Consider the following 20,085-nt stretch of genomic DNA (forward strand, 5'->3'; position numbering starts at 1 on the left):
TCAATTTGGATCTCCCAGCAGACTTCAGATTTGAAGATATCAACCATGAGAGATATCAAAAGTCCAGAGAAGTCTTTGCTGCTGCTATTAGCCCATGCATCCTCCCTGTCAGCATACATCAAGGAAGAAATATTCAAGTCTCCTATGAGTTTTATCATCCGATGAGCTCAGCTAGGCAATTTGGAATGGGACAGCTACCAATCGGCTTGTTCTTTGCCGATAAAATCCAATGCCGAGGAGACATTTCATCAACCCTGATGATGGATCGGCTACTCAACATCCCAGGACCTCCTTTGGCCAGCATTGATAACATAGAGTTGGCCAGGTTTTGGAGCAAAAACTTTGACAGATGGTGGGGAGAATGGAAGCAACACATATTCCATCAGTCAGCCTCCATGTGCATGATAGACTTGTTCCCAGATGTCATTCCTCAGGTATACCTCTGCTCTTATCAATCTTATTTAAACAACTATTAGCCGACTTGAATCTTGATTAACTTTTCTCTTTACCTTGCAGACAACAGAATCTTCTCCTCCCCGCAAGAGCAACAGTGGCAGGGATATAGAGTATGCTCCAGGCCATTTGCCAAACGGTGGTGGATTGACCCCTCCAGTCATTGGCTATCATGCCCCCAAGACTTCAAGTCTGCTTCAAGGGCAGATGAGAGAACCAGCCGATGTCGGCAGGAAGAGAAAGACCAAGGCATCGGTTATAGATCCATCGGCTCTGGCTCCCAAAAAGAAGATCAAGAAGAATAAGCCTAAGCCAGCCGATGACTTGCCTGCCTTAGATCCATCCATCGGGCAAGCCTTGGATGAGGAAGAGATTGAAGAGGATGTTGATCAAGCTGCAGCCGAAGTAAGTGATACAAAAAAAACTCCATCGGCTTCACCTAAGTGAACTCCTCCAACTCCTTCTGCTCCAGCTCATTTTTCAAGGGTAAATCACTTATATTAATTTCCCCTTGCAATCATTTTATTCATAGCCGATTACTTATAAATCTCGTTTTTGCAGAAAAAGAAGACTGCTGTGAGGAAGAAATCGGCAGCAACAACACTTAAACCAGCTACACCAGTAAGATTGTCGTATATAAATCCTCTCACTTATCTAATCACAGCTGATATTTACATAACACTTTGTTTTTTTGCAGCCTCCTCGTCCTCCTTCACCACCTGTGCAATAGATGTCAAGTGACCGTACCCCATCGGCTACAGGAAGCCACTATGTTGAAGAAGAGGAACAACCAGCCACTCCTGCCATCCCAATAAGTCCTTCATTGACATAAGAACCTAGATCGGCTGAAACTGTTTGATATTTGACTATCTTCGAATTTCTCTGTTGCAGGCCTTAGCCGATCTGTTTTCTTTTGATATCAAGGATTATTTTGATGAAGAAGCAGAAGAAGAATCCACAAGCAAGGCTCTAGCCCCTTTGGATGAAACCATCAAGAGAACACTTGAGGATATATCCCTTTGGCTAGGGTCATCATTAGACAGCTTGGTGGCTGATTGTGGTTCAATCCGGGCACGATTTGCTGAAATCCAAGCCTTCATCCTAGATGATCTGGCGAACATCATTACTCCAGCTGTATACCTCGAGCAACATCAATTCAAGCTGGAGAAGGCTAAGTAACGGATAGCCGATTGGCGGGAGTGGAAAGACATTGAAGCTACCATCCAAGCCAATCGGCAACTCGTGCATGAAGAGAAAGCCAAGCTCGATCAACTCTCTGTTGGGCCGATTCAGTCGAACATAGATCGGCTTGAAGCCCGCAAGATTGATCTTATAGCTTAACTCGAAGAATGCAATGCCGAGTTGGATCTTGAAAAGCAAAAGCTAGCCGATCTTCCAAGTGTTGTTGAAGAACATAAGTCTAGGCTGAAATTGGCCATTAGAAATGTTGCCGATATGACTAAGTCCTTAAAAGTCATCCCTGGAACTGATGCACAAGATACCCAGGCAATCGAAGAAGTAGAACAAATCAGACACCGGGCTGTATCAGCTATCCAGCAATATCTATCTCAGTGACCTTCTATGTAATAGGACTTAGACTTTATAGCTTCTTTTTGTAATCGGCTATGAAACCTTGATTCTCCTTTTGTCATTGAACTGATGTGCCGATTAATATAACTTCTCAATTTGCTAAAAATTTTTGCAAATTTGCAACTTGTGTATATATGTGCCCCCCTAATTTTGCAATGACGAAGACATTAATAAAATTATAATCTGGACTAAGGGCGATATAACCATATCGGCCATTGTACATCGGCAAAACACAACCGATTACAATAAGAAAACAACTAAGGGCGATATAACCATATCGACCATTGTACATCAGCAAAACACAACCGATTACAACATAAAAACAACTAAGGGCGATATAACCATATCGGCCATCTCAAGGCGATGTGAACACACCGGCTGTCATGTATCGGCAACACCAGCCGATCATGCATTAACCCAAACACTTGGGTAATACTTCTTCAAGTATTTGCCATTGAGCGCTCATCCATAGACTTCTCCATCAAGTCCTTGCAACATATACGCCCCTTTGGATACAACCTTATGAATTTGAAGCGGCCCTTCCCAATTCGGTGACCACTTGCCGAACTTGTTATCTTGAGTTCCGATCGGCAAAATCAATTTCCAAACAAGTTCACCCTCAGCAAAAGTTTTGGGCACCACTTTTTTGTTGTAATGTCGAGCAATTCTCTCCTTATCCATAGTAACTTTTGCAAGGGCTCTCAATCTTGATTGAACCAAGTCCTTTCATCGGCCATGAGATTATAATACTCATCGGCTGTCAACTCATTTTGCAACTCCGTCCTTCTTGAGCTGATTCTAACTTCCCATGGTAAAACAGCCTCATGCCCATAAACAAGCTTATAAGGAGGAACTTGGATCGAATCATGACAAGCCATCCGATAAGACCACAATGCTTCGGCCAATCTAGTATGCCACTGCCGAGGATAATCGGAAATTTTTCTCTTAATCAATTTGATCAAACTCTTATTAGATGCCTCGGCCTGCCCATTGGCTTGTGCATAATACGGCGAAGAATTCAACAATTTGATACACATGCTATCGGCAAACTGAACAAATTCATCGGACACAAAGATCGAGCCTTGATCAGTTGAAATGGTTTGAGGAATACCAAATCGATAAATAATATGCTCCTGGACAAATTGTATAGCATCTCCCGAATCAACTTTCTTCAAAGGAATCGCCTCTACCCACTTGGTAAAGTAATCGGTTGCCACCAATATAAACTTGTGTCCTTTGCTTGATGGTGGATTAATCATACCGATCATATCAATTCCCCAACCTCTGAACGACCATGGCTTGATGATAGGATTCATAGCTGATGCGGGTGCTCTTTGAATTGCTCCAAACTTTTGACAATCTTGACATCCTTTGTAATATTTAAAACAATCTTCCAACATTGTCGGCCAAAAATATCATGCCCGCCGAAGCAACCACTTCATCTTATGAGACGATTGATGAGTTCCACAAATTCCTTCGTGTACCTCGCCTATCGCAACCTTAGCTTGATCGGCACTCAAACATTTAGGCAATACCCCATCAATTGTCTGATAATATAGCTCATCATCCAACAAGGAATACTTCAAAGCCTTATAGTGCAATTTCCGAGAAGCCGTTGAGATGGATTTTGCAAATAATGATGCACATCATACCTCCAATCATCGGCTGTTATTGTGGCGACTTCTACTTTGACATCCTTCATCATCGGCTTATATCCCGATACCCCTTGGGCCAAATCATTAGCTTGAACATTATGTTCTCGAGATACATGCTTCAAAGTCACCAGCCGAAATTCTTTCATCAACTCTCGGCACTTCTCATTGTAAACCACTAATGTATAATTTTTGCACTCATATTCTCCTGCCAATTAACTGATCACTAGCAAGGAATCACCCATGATTTTAACAGCATCGGCTTCAACCTCCTTGAGCAATTGCAACCCCTTGAGAACCGCTTCATATTCAGCCTAATTATTAGTTTCATAGGGCTTGATAGTATAGGCAAACTCAATACTTGCCCCTCGAGGAGAAATTATAACCAAGCCGATACCACACCCATGAGTGCACACCGATCCATCAAAAAACAAAGTCCAAGGCACAATTTCGACCGAGCCGATTGAGTCATCACGATGATCAACAATAAAATCGGCTATAGCTTGCCCCTTAATCGCCTTTGGTGACTCATACCGAAGATCAAATTCCGTCAAAGCAAATATCCACTTTCCAACCCTTCCTTTCAAAATCGGAGCTGATAGCATATACTTAACCACATCGGCTTTACATATCACAGTGCATTCATTGGACAATAGATAATGCCGTAACTTTGTACAAGAAAAATATAAGCATATGCACAACTTTTCCACAGGAGAATACCTCATCTCTGCATCCAAAAGCCGACGACTCAAATAGAACACAACTCTTTCTTTCCCCTCAAGCTCCTGAATCAAGACCGAGCCAATTGACTTCTCACCGGCCGATAAATATAATCTAAAAGGTATTCCCCTTTGGGGAGGGATTAAAACTGGAGGAGAACTAAGATATTCTTTAATATTATCCAAAGCCTCCTGCTACTCTGCCCCCCAAGTAAATTTTTGATCGGCTTTCAGTCTCAACAATGGTGTAAAAGGTTCTAATCTACCAGACAAATTAGAGATAAACCTTCTAACAAAATTTATCTTGCCAATCATCTACTGCAACTTTGTATTGTTCTCTGGAGGTTGAATCTTTTTTATCGCATTAACACTCCTCTGAGTTATCTCAATTCCCCTTTCATGAACAAGAAATCCTAAAAACTAACCAGCCGATACACCAAAACCACACTTTGTCGGATTCATCTTCAGGCCATACTTCCTAGTTCTCTCAAAAACCTTCCTCAAATCGGCTATGTGGTCCTCTATTTCCTTTGACTTAACAACCACATCATCAATATAAACTTCAACCAACCAGCCGATTAGATTATGGTATATGTAGTTCATAGCCCGTTGATATGTAGCTCCAGCACTTTTCAAGCCAAAAGTCATCACAACCCACTCAAACAAGCCGATTGCACTAGGATATCTAAAAGTTGTCTTATGAATGTCCTCCTCCGCCATAAAAATCTGATTGTAACCAGCATTACCATCCATAAAATTCAATATCTTATGACCTGAAGCAGCATCGACTAATTGATCGGCAACCGGCATTGGGTACTCATCCTTGGGAGTAGCCTTGTTTAAGTCTCGGAAATCAATACACACCCTGACTTTGCCATTTTTCTTAATAACTGGAACTATATTGGAAACCCACTCTGCATATCGGCATGGACGAATAAAACCAACATCATATAAACGTTTAACCTCAGCCTTGACAGCTTCAAGCATATCGGCTTTGCATCTCCTTGGTGGTTGCTGATATGGTCTAACCCCCGGCTTGATAGGGAGCCGATGTTCAACAATCAATTGGCTGAGTCCTGGCATCTTGTAATATTCCCAAGCAAAGCAATCTCTGTATTCTTTTAAGAGCTCTATCAACTTGGTTCTGAATTCCGGAGATAAATTTTTACTAATAAATGTCGGTCTTGGCCTATCACCTGGACCTATATCAACTTTCTTCCTGAAAGGAACTTGATGTCGCCTAGAGGGGGGGTGAATAGGTGTTCCTAAAAAATTATCACAACTTCATAGCATATTAGAGATTAGAGAACTTTTGGTTCAAATCGGAACTTCCGGTATGGGATAAGAACTTCCGGTCTCAACCGAAAAGTTCGGCGGGTAACGGAATAAAACACTAGCTATGAACTTGTTGCACGAATAAACAAAATGTATACGAATCAAAAGGTGACAAATAAGGTATCTAAGCAAGATATAAGGTCACCAACTATATTAATTAAGCATGCAAGTAGATCGGGCCAAAACAAACTCAAGCACAATATGAGAGATGGCAAGAATGAGCAAACCAAGAGAAGAGACACGTTGATTTGTTTTCCGAAGTTCGGATCCATGGATCCTACGTCTCAGTTGAGAGGCCACAAGGCCGGGTCTATTTCAACCCTTTCTTCACGAGGTTGCACAAATGCACTCCTCGGTTTCACTCTTGATTTCTTCCCTTGCGGAGGCGAAATCGAAGCCTTCACAAACTTTCCGTGGCACACCACAACCTTGGGTGCTCACCGGCGACGCCTAGCCGTCTAGGAGACCTTAGTCTCCAAGAGTAACAAACACAATCGAAGATTTGCTTGCTATGAACTCGAGTACTCAAAGTATGGAGTGAGGCTCACTAGCTCTCAACTTCTCAATCTCTCAATCCAACTCTCTCCCCTTCTCAAATCCCTCTCACAAAGAGGCACCACAAAGGTAGGGAAATGGGGATGGCTATTTGGCTTTGGATGTGTCTAATACTCACCATGAACAGCAGCCCCTCAAAGGAGGGGTGGAGGAGTTTATATACCCGAGCCTCTCAAAAACTAGCCGTTGGAGGCAAAGACAGGAATTTTTGGAACATCCGAAAAGATTTTCGGAACTTCCAAAAAGCACAGAGTAAAACGACCATAACTTTTTGCTCGGGAGTCCGTTTTTGATGATCTTGGACTCTACGGAAAGCTCACTTAGAAGACTACCCAACTCAACCAAGAACACGGTCTAAAACCACTCAAAGGATAGGGTAAAGCTTAGGTTTCTCTCAAGGTAGCACTATGATAGGTCACTTTCAGCACCGAGACATACACAAACACCTCGACGTTGCATCCCTCTTAATAGTACGTCATTCCTAAACTCAAATATAAATAGGAAGAGAATTATACCAATAGGAATGCCTTCTTTCCATCTTTCTTTCATTGTCTTAAGGGACACCAATACCGATACCTTTTCACCATATATTTTTCAAATGATTGATGCGGTTACTTGTAGCTTCAAATGGTCTCGCACGATCCATCATGACAAAGCCGTCACTCGCCCTTCACCACCGGATTTGGTTCTTTGGCGCCAAGCCCCTTGCTTGCCCTTCACCACCGCATAGTCCATCGCGACCGAGCATCGCTTGCCCTTCACTGTCTTGCCATAGTAGCCACTTCGTATCCCACCTCTTCAATATCTTTACTTTGTCATTCTTGGTATCGTTACGTGTAATGATATCACTTGAACATCAACACCTTTGTAATCCTTGGGACCTATTTCTTTTATTCAACTCAATAAAATTATTAGTCCCAATGATCCGGTTGTCAACCTCCACACGTTGACCAACCGATCGCATGTATAAAAGGATATGAATAAATGATGAGTATTAATCAACACCACAAGTGTCATATACTCAAACATATGCTCAAATGTAAAGATCTCAATTAAATGAAAATGAATAACTTGGATCAATTACATGCATAACTAAAGTATATGATTTCCTCCCCTTAAATATATGCATACAAACTGTTTGTGTGACAAGAGTATGCATAGTAAGATATGAAACATTGAGAGCTTATCCTATACAAGAATAGAAGGCATTTATCAAATATAGGTATTAAAATAAAAACATACCTTCACCATCTCCATGTTCTCAATGTAAAGAGACTAAATAAGATATGGTTCAAACAAAATATTAGTCTCACATGCATATGTCAATGACGTGGAATTATTATATATGAACATATCAATATGTACATGGAGAGAAAGAGTGATACATATAGCTTGATCTCCATGCATTTCATCTTTGTGATTTAGTTCCACCATCAATGAATGTTTCTATCTCAACTCATATGAAGTCCGGGAATCACCTCTCACACACTCCACTTTCATATCCACATGAGACTAGGCAAAGAAATGCTTATAAAAACATTAGTCTGATATAATTGGATTTGTCATTAATCACCAAAACCAAATTAATGGCACTTGAACTTTCAATCTCCCCCTTTTTGATGATTGATGACAAATCCATTAAAAATGATCACATTTGGATATGAAGGGTGAAATCAATGATATAAATCAACATGATATGAGAAATTGACAATTGATTTATATCCATGCATGTGATGCTTGTGCATATGGTGCATATTGGATGCTATGATAGATGATGGTATGCTTCTTTTCACGACATGCACCAAATGAATGTGGGATCCTAGAATATTTTCCCTTTGTATATCAACGATCATATCAAATGTAGGATCCTCAAATATTCCCCCCTTTTGGCATTAATCACAAAAAGATTTGCATGGAACCGAAGAGAAACAATTTTGCTCAAGCAAAACAAGAACAAACATTCACAAGACCAAAAAAAAAAGATGAAAGCTCAAAGCAAAAATTTGAGAAACGGTCCATTTAAGAAATGCTCCCCCTTACACTCGGAGTCTTGTTACTTAGACAAGAAGAATTAGAATGGATTTTATTTCTAGGAGGGAGTGATTATGAGCACTTGAACTTTCTCTCGAAATATACTCATCAATTATTTTCTCTATGAGAGGAGTTTGGTCAAAGATACTTGAGAGATTTTTGGTCAAGTGAGTACTCTCGGCAATGGAATGACTAAGATTGGCAAATACCGAGTGCAAGATGATCAAAGGATACTACCATTTTATATGGACACTACTTGTGTATGCAAGTGTAAATTTGGAATCAAGAAATGGTAGTTGGCTTTGGTAGCAAGGATCAACTTGTATTTGGTGGCAAAGATTGGAATTTGGAGTCTACCCATGGAGGCTTGGTTTTGAGAAGTGCAAAAATGACTTTTGAGTTTCGGTGGAATCATATATCATTGGCATTTCATAAACCATAAGAGTTCAAGCAAGGAACACATCCAAAAGAGTTCAAGAATACAATAAGTTTTAGAAACAACAAAGAACTATTACTTGAAACTTTTTATACAACCACAATGCTCAAATTTTCAACAAGACATATGCACTTTCAAGATTAATGTTCAGCTGCATATGACATAGCGAAGATGATTTTTTACGAAGAGGAAAAACTTGTGAGAATGAGCTCTGTGGAGATTATGGATATCCCATATCTACACGGCGATGATATTTGGACTGAATATAGGATACCGAATATAGATAGAATATCTTATTTGTATCCTGGGTTTGTTTCTCAACTTGTACATCAAGGAAATACCTTGACACTTAGTCGGTTACGACTGTATTTTATCTGTATCTGCGTATTCCGTTAGGGATATAGATTATCTTTTGTAACACGGACTCCTTCCCATATATAAGGGGGGTCCAGGTACCTCTAGGGGCATATGTTGATTTTCTCCAAATCATACAATCAATAAGACACTCGGCGGATTCATCCCCGGACAGGAGTAGGGTATTACTTCTTCAATAAGAAGGCCTGAACCTGTATAAATCCTTTGTCTCCAAACCCATACACTTTTCCAGCTTGATAGCCACCCCCTTTTATTATTGCCGAAATCTAGTTTCGACAGTTGGCGCGCCAGGTAGGGGTAGCGTCAAGCTTTTCGCCGATCAGTGCAATGGGTTCCATCTCCGGCATCGACGACCTCGTCTTCCCACCCGGGCAGACGTTTCGGTTCGGCAGCCTCGACTTCGTCACCAACAACTTCGGCAAGATCTCTCTCCTTGACTCGGTGTCAGACCAGTCGGGAGAGAACCGGATTTCAGTCCCGTTTGGACTCCCAAACACGGCTGAAAGTTACTTCAAGACCATCTCAATCGAGTTGGCATCAAACCACTCGGGTGAGATCGCATCTTCTCCAACGTCACCAGATCAAGATGATGGGGCTTACCCACCGATCATGATGAAGCTCCCCGACGATTTGGCGGCCATCTCCATCACGACAGCGTCTCCATCCCGTAGGCCTAGGCGGAAGTCAGCTTCAACACCGATTTCGCCTAGCTTCAGGGAAGTCGGCGTCATCCTCCAACCACTCGGCACGGTTTCGACGGATCAGCTGGATGGCTACTACAGCTCTCCCACCGTCGACTCGCGCCCCACCGACATCGTGGAGTACGACGAGTTTTGCTCTCGCTACAACGACCCGGATCTCGACGACTTCGACGAAAGCCTAGATGACAACTACACCCCTCTCTACTTCGGCGTCTTCATGGCCGATAACGAGACGGAGGAGCAACGCCAAGCCCGGGAGACCGAAGCACGTCGCGAGACTGAGCGTCGCCGACTGGAGGAGGAGCGTCAAGCACAAGAGCAAGAACGGTTACGGCGTGAGCAACAGGAGCGTGAGCGGACCGCGAAGGAGGCTGAGGATCGACGGCAGCGAGCTTTGGAAGCAGGGCGCCGAGCGCGTGATCTCATCGGCCAACAAGATGTTGAAGGGACACCGGTTTTTCGCACCCCTCAACAGAATGCGGTTGCCGCGATCACCCTCCTCGACACCCTCCTCAAGGAAAACGAGCTTAATCAATCTGATCACGTCATCAATATCTTGAACCAGACGAAGACCATGATTGCGGCTTCGGTCCCAGTTAACTCCGAAAGCGTCCACACGCCGACTGGCAGCCGAGTCCCTCACTTCCGATCTCATGACTACCGTCATCCGAGCCTCAGCATCACCGGCGCAGGATCTAATCGCAGGAGCAGGGGTCACGACGAGCGGTCCGTTCACTCACCTCCCGACTATCATAGGGAGCGCCGAGTGGAACGGCCTCGCTCACCACCTCGTCGCCGCCCCGTCGATCTTCGCGACACAATCATACAGCGCCGAGCAGCTCGAGGTCATCATCATTCGCCGGACCGCCACGACGACGACCTTGACGGAGTAGCAGCCTTCACCGACAACCTGCGTCGAGTGGATTGGCCAGCCGGCTTCAAGCCGACTGGAATAGAGAAGTACGACGGTACCACTAACCCAGAATCGTGGCTTACCGTCTACGGTCTCGCAATCCGCGCAGCAGGAGGAGACAGCAAGGCCATGGCGAACTATTTACCAGTGGCTTTAGTGGATTCCGCCCGATCTTGGCTCCATGGATTGCCCCGTGGTACAATTGGATCTTGGGCTGAATTACGCGACCACTTCATCGCCAACTTCCAAGGCACCTTCGAGCGTCCCGGCACGCAATACGACCTCTACAACGTTGTCCAGAAGTCCGGAGAATCCCTTCGAGATTATATCCGGCGATTTTCTGAACAACGTAACAAGATTTCTGACATCACCGACGACGTCATCATCGCTGCATTCACCAAAGGGATTCGCCACGAAGAATTGGTCGGCAAGTTCGGGCGTAAGCCTCCCAGGACAGTCAAGCTTATGTTTGAAAAAGCCAACGAGTACGCCAAAGCTGAAGACGCCGTCACCGCATCAAAGCAGTCGGGTCCCAGTTGGAAGCCAAAAAAGGATACGCCGGCTTCGGGAGGAGGTGGAAGTAACAATCATTAGGACCGCAAGCGTAAGCCTGCGGAACTTGTTGCAACCGCCAGTCACTCTTCTCGACAACGTTCGCGCGTCAACACGTTCGACAAGATCATGAACTCCCAATGCCCGCACCATCCTAACTCCAACCACGTGGCCAAAGATTGTTTCGTCTACAAGCAATTCGCGGAGCAATACACCAAGATTACACGGAAGAGCTCTGACGAAGAACAAAGCACGTCAAGGAAGAAGGACGACGGCGACCCCCCGGCAGGATTTCAAGACCACCGCAAGGAGCTCAACCATATCTTCGGCGGCCCCTTGGCTTACGAGTCTAAAAGGAAGCAAAAGTTGACCGAACGGGAGATCAATGCTGTTCAGCCCGACACGCCCCAATACCTTCGATGGTCAGAGATTGCAATCAAGTTTGACCGCTCGGATCATCCTGACCGAGTGGTCCACCCGGGGCGGTATCCCCTGGTACTAGACCCAGTGGTCCGTAATGTCAAACTTCGCAGAACCCTCATCGACGGCGGCAGTGCACTCAATATCCTCTTCGCCAAGACCTTGGATGATATGCAGATTCCTCGCTCCGAGCTAAAACCAAGCAATGTGCCTTTTCACGGAGTAATTCCAGGATTATCCGCAACTCCACTCGGCCAGATCACCCTCCCGGTCACTTTTGGCACTCGGGAAAACTTCCGCACAGAGAATATCAGCTTTGAAGTCGCCGATTTCGAGACAGCATACCATGCCATACTCGGACGCCCGGTGTTAGCCAAGTTTATGGCCGTCCCGCACTACACTTACATGATGATGAAGATGCCTGGTCCCCGAGGAGTCCTATCCCTACGGAGCGACATCAAGCAAGCCGTCACATGCGACAAGGAGAGTTGCGACATGGCCCAAACCCGCGAGATGGCGTCTGCTCGAGAGGATATCCGACTGGCTGCAGCCACGGCGAGCGAAGGAGAAGTGCCCGCTACCAAGATCTCAAAAAGTGGAGAAAGCGAAGCCAAGACTAAAAAGATTCCCCTAGATCCTTCTGATTCTACTAAAACTGCTGTAATAGGCGCCGAGTTAGATTGTAAATAGGAAAGCGCGCTCATCACCTTTCTTCAGAACAATAAAGATATCTTTGCATGGAAACCATCTGATATGCCCGGTATTCCTAGAGAGGTGATTGAGCACTCCTTACATGTCAAAGAAGATGCCAAGCCTATCAAACAACGACTCCGCCGATTCGCACAAGACAGGAAAGACGCGATCAAGGAGGAATTAACTAAGCTGTTAGCGGCAGGCTTCATTAAAGAAGTCCTTCATCCCGACTGGCTGGCAAACCCAGTTCTAGTTCGGAAGAAAACGGGGCAATGGCGCATGTGTGTTGATTATACTGACCTCAACAAATGTTGCCCTAAAGATCCTTTTGGGTTACCTCGCATTGACCAGGTAGTCGACTCGACCGCCGGCTGTGAGCTTCTCAGTTTTTTGGATTGCTACTCGGGGTATCATCAGATCCGACTGAAGGAATCTGACTGCTTGAAGACTTCATTCATCACGCCCTTTGGAGCATATTGCTACGTCACCATGCCGTTCGGACTAAAAAACGCAGGAGCAACTTATCAACGTATGATCCAGAGATGCTTCTCAACGCAGATCGGCCGTAACGTTGAAGCCTATGTGGATGATGTAGTCGTCAAGACCAAGCAAAAGGATGATTTGGTCTCGGATCTAGAAGAAACCTTTGCGAGCATCCGCGCTTTCAGGATGAAATTAAACCCTGAAAAGTGCACCTTCGGAGTACCGTCAGGGAAGCTGCTTGGTTTTATGGTGTCTCATAGGGGCATCCAAGCCAACCCGGAGAAAGTTACTGCTATCCTCAACATGAAACCGCCAAGTAACCAGAAAGATGTTCAGAAGCTGACTGGATGCATGGCGGCGCTCAGCCGATTCGTTTCAAGACTTGGCGAGCGGGGGATGCCCTTCTTTAAGCTACTGAAGAAAACAGATGATTTCCAGTGGGGACCCGAAGCACAGAAGGCCTTCGAAGATTTCAAGAAACTCCTCACCGAGCCACCAGTCTTAGCTTCACCACATCCGCAGGAGCCGTTGTTGCTGTATGTATCAGCCACCTCCCAGGTTGTGAGCACAGTCTTGGTCGTTGAGCGCGAGGAAGAAGGCCATGTCCAGAAAGTCCAGCGACCGATTTACTTTGTCAGCGAGGTCCTAGCCGACTCCAAAACGAGGTACCCCCAGGTTCAGAAGCTGTTATATGGTATTCTAATTACTACCAGGAAGCTATCTCACTACTTTCAAGGTCACTCGGTGACGGTGGTCACATCATTTCCACTCGGTGATATACTGCACAACCGCGAAGCAAACGGACGGATTGCTAAGTGGGCCTTGGAGTTGATGTCTTTGGACATATCATTCAAGCCCCGAATTTCAATCAAGTCCCAAGCGTTAGCTGATTTTGTCGCCGAATGGACCGAGTGCCAGGAGGATACCCCCGCGGAGAAGATGGAGCACTGGACCATGCACTTTGACGGGTCAAAAAGACTTTCGGGCACTGGAGCAGGAGTAGTTCTAATTTCCCCAACTGGAGAAAGATTAAGCTATGTGCTTTGGATACATTTTTCGGCGTCCCACAACGTCGCCGAATATGAGGCGCTCCTTCATGGACTGCGGATTGCAATTTCCCTAGGGATAAAGCGTCTAATAGTTCGAGGCGATTCACAGCTGGTCGTCAACCAAGTTATGAAAGAGTGGTCCTGCCTTGACGACAACATGATGGCGTATCGACAAGAGGTACGCAAATTGGAAGACAAGTTCGATGGACTCGAGCTCAGTCACGTTCTTCGACACAATAATGAAGCCGCCGACAGACTTGCCAACTTTGGATCCAAGCGCGAGGCGGCACCCTCTGATGTTTTCGTCGAACACCTTTATACGCCGACAGTACCTCACAAAGATACTACTCAAGTTGCGGGCACTCATGACGTAGCTATGGTTGAAGCCGACTGGCGAGAGCCCCTCATACGATTTTTGACTTCTCAAGAACTTCCCCAAGACAAAGATGAAGCCGAGCGGATTTCAAGGCGGAGCAAACTTTATGTTATGCATGAAGCTGAGTTATACAAGAAAAGCCCTTCAGGAGTTCTGCAACGCTGCGTATCTTTAGAGGAAGGGAGACAATTGCTGAAAGACATACATTCTGGGATATGCGGAATCCATGCTGCTGCACGCACCATTGTCGGCAAAGCTTACCGGCAGGGTTTTTTCTGGCCTACTGCAGTGTCCGACGCCGACAAAATTGTGCGCACATGTGAAGGTTGCCAATTTTTCGCCAGACAAATTCATCTACCAGCTCAAGAGTTGCAGACTATCCCGCTGTCTTGGCCGTTTGCGGTTTGGGGGCTCGACATGGTCGGCCCGTTTAAAAAGGCAGTCGGCGGTTACACGCACCTCTTTGTGGCCATTGACAAATTCTCCAAGTGGATTGAAGCTAAACCGGTTGTCACAATTACAGCAGATAACGCTCGAGACTTCTTCATCAATATTGTGCATAGATTTGGAGTGCCCAATCGGATCATCACTGATAATGGCAGACAATTCACTGGCGGAGTTTTTAAAGACTTTTGTGAAGACTTTGGAATTAAGATTTGTTATGCCTCAGTAGCACATCCCATGAGCAATGGACAGGTGGAGCGAGCCAACGGCATGATACTTCAAGGGATTAAAGCGCGAGTTTTTGACCGGCTAAAACCCTATGCCGGCAAATGGGTGAAACAGCTACCATCAGTGCTTTGGTCTTTGCGTACTACACCCAGTCGGGCCACAGGCCAGTCGCCTTTTTTCCTTGTCTATGGGGCAGAAGCAATGTTGCCGAGTGAAGTCGAATTCGAGTCTTTGCGCTTTCGTAATTTCCGCGAAGAACGCTATGAAGAGGACCGAGTGGATGACTTGCACCGACTGGAAGAAGTCCGCGAAGCAGCTTTGATTCGGTCGGCTCGATACTTACAAGGGTTGCGGCGTTATCATAATCGCAATGTTCGATCCCGTGCCGTTTTAGTCGGCGACCTGGTTTTGAGGAAAATTCAAACTACACGGGATCGGCACAAGTTATCTCCTCTATGGGAGGGGCCATTTATCATCTCTGAAGTCACCCGGCCAGGTTCCTATCGACTCAAGCGCGAAGACGGTACTCTCGTCGACAACTCTTGGAACATTGAACATCTTCGTCGTTTCTACGCTTAGGCTTATCATTGTACTTCCCTATCTTGACTGTCAACATCAAGTTTTCTCCTTGAAGTTGTCAGTCGGGGGCTATCATCATAATAACGTAGTGTGATTTTTTATCAATTCAATTTGCTTACTTGGTTTATCATTGCCTTGTTCGATTTTTCTACTTAGTTTGCGAGGACTGAAAGTTTTTAATAGCTTCTTTGGGTTTTAGGCTCAACAAAGCTTGATAAAAGCTTTTAAGAAATCAAAGACTTGGCTAGAATTATCAAGCACAGCATAAATACACCAGTATTGTACAAGTTGAGCCTCCATTTGCTACATTCATACTCACTCAGAATCAGTCTTTTCATCATCAGAGTTGTTACTACTCGGCTGAAGGTCAGTATTGCGGAATTGATCTACAACGTCACTTGCAATCTTGTCAGCCGCGTTTTGAGCATTGCTGATAAGATCAAGAGCAGCCTCTTCGCTTGTCCCGTCTGCAAAGCCATCAATGGCGTCAATTTCAATCCTCGGGTACAAGGATTTGGTCATCGCCAATGCCATGCTAGCTCCCATACTTCCAGCTTTCTTGATGTTCTTGAAATATACATCCGGAGCAACTCTCAGCTTGTCGAAAATTTCGGTTGCGTCGAGTGCACTCGGACCACTGTTATTGAGGAACATAGCTTGGACGAGTGGGGCAGCGACATTAGCGACTTCATCTCTTGCTCCTTCAAGCCTCTTGATCTTACCAACCAGGACGTCGAATTGAGCTTGAGATTTGATTTTGCGGTCTGCAAAACATATTTATAATAAGAATCTGCTGCATTAAAAAGAGGGAAGTTCAGATTGTCAGCTGGCAGTACCTTCAACCTCCTTCAAGGCCGAGTCCCTTTGCGCAGCCAGTTCTACCTTGTCTCTTTCCAGGGCTTCAATTTGTTTCTCCATTTGAGCCATCCTGGCGGCATGCGCTGTTTGAAATCCGAATAGTTGAGGATACAGTTATGACAGCATAAATTAATGGGACAGATCTAGAGATTACCTTTTGATGAACCACTCAGCTCGTAGTTTGAATCCTGGAGCTGGGCAATTCGGTCCCTTAATTCCTTCTCTGTCTTTTTGGCGAGCTCCTTGGCCTCGTGTAGCTGGTCCCTAACTGCTTCAAGAGTTCCCAAATGAGGAACCAGCTTTTCTAAAGTTGCGGTCTTGGCCTCATTACGAAGATGGATTCTCTGCATGATGGTTCATGGTTTAGTTTTGCTGAAGAGAAAACAAAGTCGTCAAAAGGCAGTCACCCGGAATATTTACATTCACGATGCGAGTGGCTTCTCCAAGTGCCTTCTTCAGCTGGCACACTTCCTCATCCTCTTTTTGACGATTTATGACGATGCCGGCAGCTTGTGAGTTTTCATCCCACCATTTGAGCAAGATCGGAGGACGAGAGTCATCAGCCGCTTTTATGCGAGGAATCTCTTCTTCATCATCGCCTGGTGGTCCTGATGTATTTCCAATACGTTAGACGAATAAACCGAGGTTATTTAAATCAGCATCACTTGAGAAGACGGGTTACCTGAGGATGTTCCTAGCTGAGCGTGAGGTGATCCTTGTTCTTTATTTGGAGACCCAATCATCGAGTCGTTACCAGCCTCTGGTCCTTGAGAAGTTGTCGTCTGCGCTTCAACTTCGGGGATTTCTTGATCGAGACCTACATCCGACTGGTTTCCAGTCGGGGGCTCTTGGGTTGTTGCAGTTTCAGCTGCTGCCGACTGGTTTCCAGTCGGCGGCTGGTCACTCGGATCGGCCTTATCACCCGAAGCATGGGCGCCAGTCGGCTCAGGATCCTTGGATAAATTTGGCTCTGTCACAGCCGGATCAGGATCTTTTCCAGTTGGGTCTATGTCAGATGGTTTCCTGCAAAGTGTTCTTTCAATATTCAGTATTATTTTCATGAGAGAAGCGTGCCGAAGTGAAATGGTACCAAGAGGTTTTATACCTAGAAGATGTTCTAATCTTTGGCGTTGGGCGGTTAGCCAGTTTTTTCCTGGGCATGGTACGCTTTGGGAGTTTATTAGGCGAGCCCTTGTCCCCAGATTTGTTGTCGTCGTCGCCTTCATCGTTGTCAAGTACCAGTTTTCTCTTGCGAGAACCTGTCTGTCCAGTTGGATTGGAGGTTTGAGGTTGCGGATCTGATCTGATTGTTGGCCCTCCACCTCCCTGAACGGTGTGCTGGCGAGGAGACCGGCGCTGAGTGATTGGAGGATCAGATTTCATCAATACATATTCCTGAATGAGATGCCTCCACGGTTAGTTAACTCAACATGAAGACAAGATAATGTTTTGGTCATAGGTTGAAGATTTCAGATACATACCTGCGGAGGCGGATTGAATGCGTTATATGGCACAACTGGCAGCTGATGTGAGTAGCTGACGACAATAGCGTTTGAGAAGATTTTATACATTCTCTCCTTCATGATTTTAAAATCCAAAGAATCTGGTTCTTCGCGGTTAGGATCATGCTTGCCGTCAAACTCGAATGCCGTACGAGATCTTTCTTTAATTGGTGCCAATCGGCATTTGATGAAGTGCCGAGTAATCTGCTCTCCTTGTAAGCCTTGTTCTTTGAGTTTTAGCATGCGATCCATCAACTCCAAGGCTTGGGCTGCTTCATCCCCAATCGGAAGAGAGTTCCAGGTATCTAGGTACACCGGAGGAAGACAAGAGTACTCGGGAAGAGCAGGCTCAGGATTCTGAATATAAAACCAGTTTGCATGCCACCCTTTGTTTGAGGTTTTGAAAGGCATAGAGAAGTACTTCTGGCTCAGAGTCCCCCTCAGCTGAAATCCAGCCCCCCCGACTACACATGGCTTACTCTTGTTCGGTTGGGGCTTGAGAAAGAAGATCCGGCGAAACAGAGCGAAGTGGGGCTTAATTCCCAAGAAGGCTTCACAAACATGGACGAAATTGGCGATGTGGACTATGGAATTTGGATTTAGGTGATGCAAGCTGATTCCATAGAAGCTTAATATCCCGCGGAAAAATTTCGAGGTCGGAAGAGCGAAGCCGCCATAGAAGAAATGGGAAAAGACTACAACCTCATGTGTATCGGGGGACGGAAAAGCCTCACCGTGCGCTGGCCGCCACCCGATGATCTCCTTGGCAGGGAGAACGCCGTGCGCCACCATCTCCTTCAGGTTCTCCTCCGTCACGTCGGATGGCGCCCATTGGCCTTCAAAGCTTTCTTTCTCTTCCGCCATTGATTTTACCCGAATACGTCGATTTGATTCGAGGGATGGCTAGGGAGAGGTGAGGGATTGAGGCGGTGGATCACGGGAAGGATTTTGATGAACTTTTCGAAGGTGGATTCGAGTGGAATGGTAAACCCTAGTTTGCCGGCGCAGCTCTGTACTGTAGCAGGGAGTGGGGAAAATGGCGAGAGTTCCGGCGGGGAAGACGAAGTGACGCTTGGATCTTGGAATTTCTTGTTAAGGGTATCGGAGGTGCGAATGGGCTTAGGCCTGAACAGTACCTCAGCCCAGTACTTTTAACAGCGTGGCCCATTGTGCTCCTTAGGGACTTAGGCATTTTTTGCTTTGGCAATTTATGCGCACAAAAGTGTTGCCCAATGCTGATAAAATCCTTTTTACGCGGTCATATAATTCTTTGTAATTATTGCAATGCAAATTAAAAGGTGCCCGACAGAAAGGTGTTATGCTGTTTTTGTAAGCTTTTTTAGGCTACGAAAGCTGTCTGGGTTAACTTGGAATGACTTGTTTTTTACCATAGTCATTTCCTTGGTATGTTATATGCCTGTTTTCATTATGGTAAATAGTCATAGCTTAGGCTAGTAGACTTATTCATTACCATATTTTTTATAATATTTGGTGGGTAATCTTTAGAGTTTTCTACTCGGATGCCTGTCAAGTGTGTTCATTCGTGAACCTTTTAAAGTGTTAACACTCGGATTCCTTTTATTATGGCTAAAAAGCAGTCGGCTAGAATGCCTCTTTAGGCGCCGCGTATGCTTTTGTCATATGACGCACGATTGTGCTATTGTTTCGTTCTCAACTATATGTTTAGTTTGTTAACTAATCACATAGTTGGGGGCTACACCTAATTAGGTGCATCTATTCGATGCACCATATTCTTTATCTTTTCGCCCTTTACAGTCTTCGTCTTCGCTACTCGGCAGACCTTGGCATGAAAAGTTTGAAGCACTCGGATTATTATCTTTGAGAAGGCTATGATTGTTGACTGCAAAGGTCTCGGGGGCTACTGTGGAGATTATGGATATCCCATATCTACACGGCGATGATATTTGGACTGAATATAGGATACCGAATATAGATAGAATATCTTATTTGTATCCTGGGTTTGTTTCTCAACTTGTACATCAAGGAAATACCTTGAGACTTAGTCGGTTACGACTGTATTTTATCTGTATCTGCGTATTCCGTTAGGGATATAGATTATCTTTTGTAACACGGACTCCTTCCCATATATAAGGGGGGTCCAGGTACCTCTAGGGGCATAT

The sequence above is a fragment of the Oryza sativa genome, chromosome 11 (genome assembly GCF_034140825.1).
Source record: "Oryza sativa Japonica Group chromosome 11, ASM3414082v1".
NCBI classification, from domain to species: domain Eukaryota; kingdom Viridiplantae; phylum Streptophyta; class Magnoliopsida; order Poales; family Poaceae; genus Oryza; species Oryza sativa.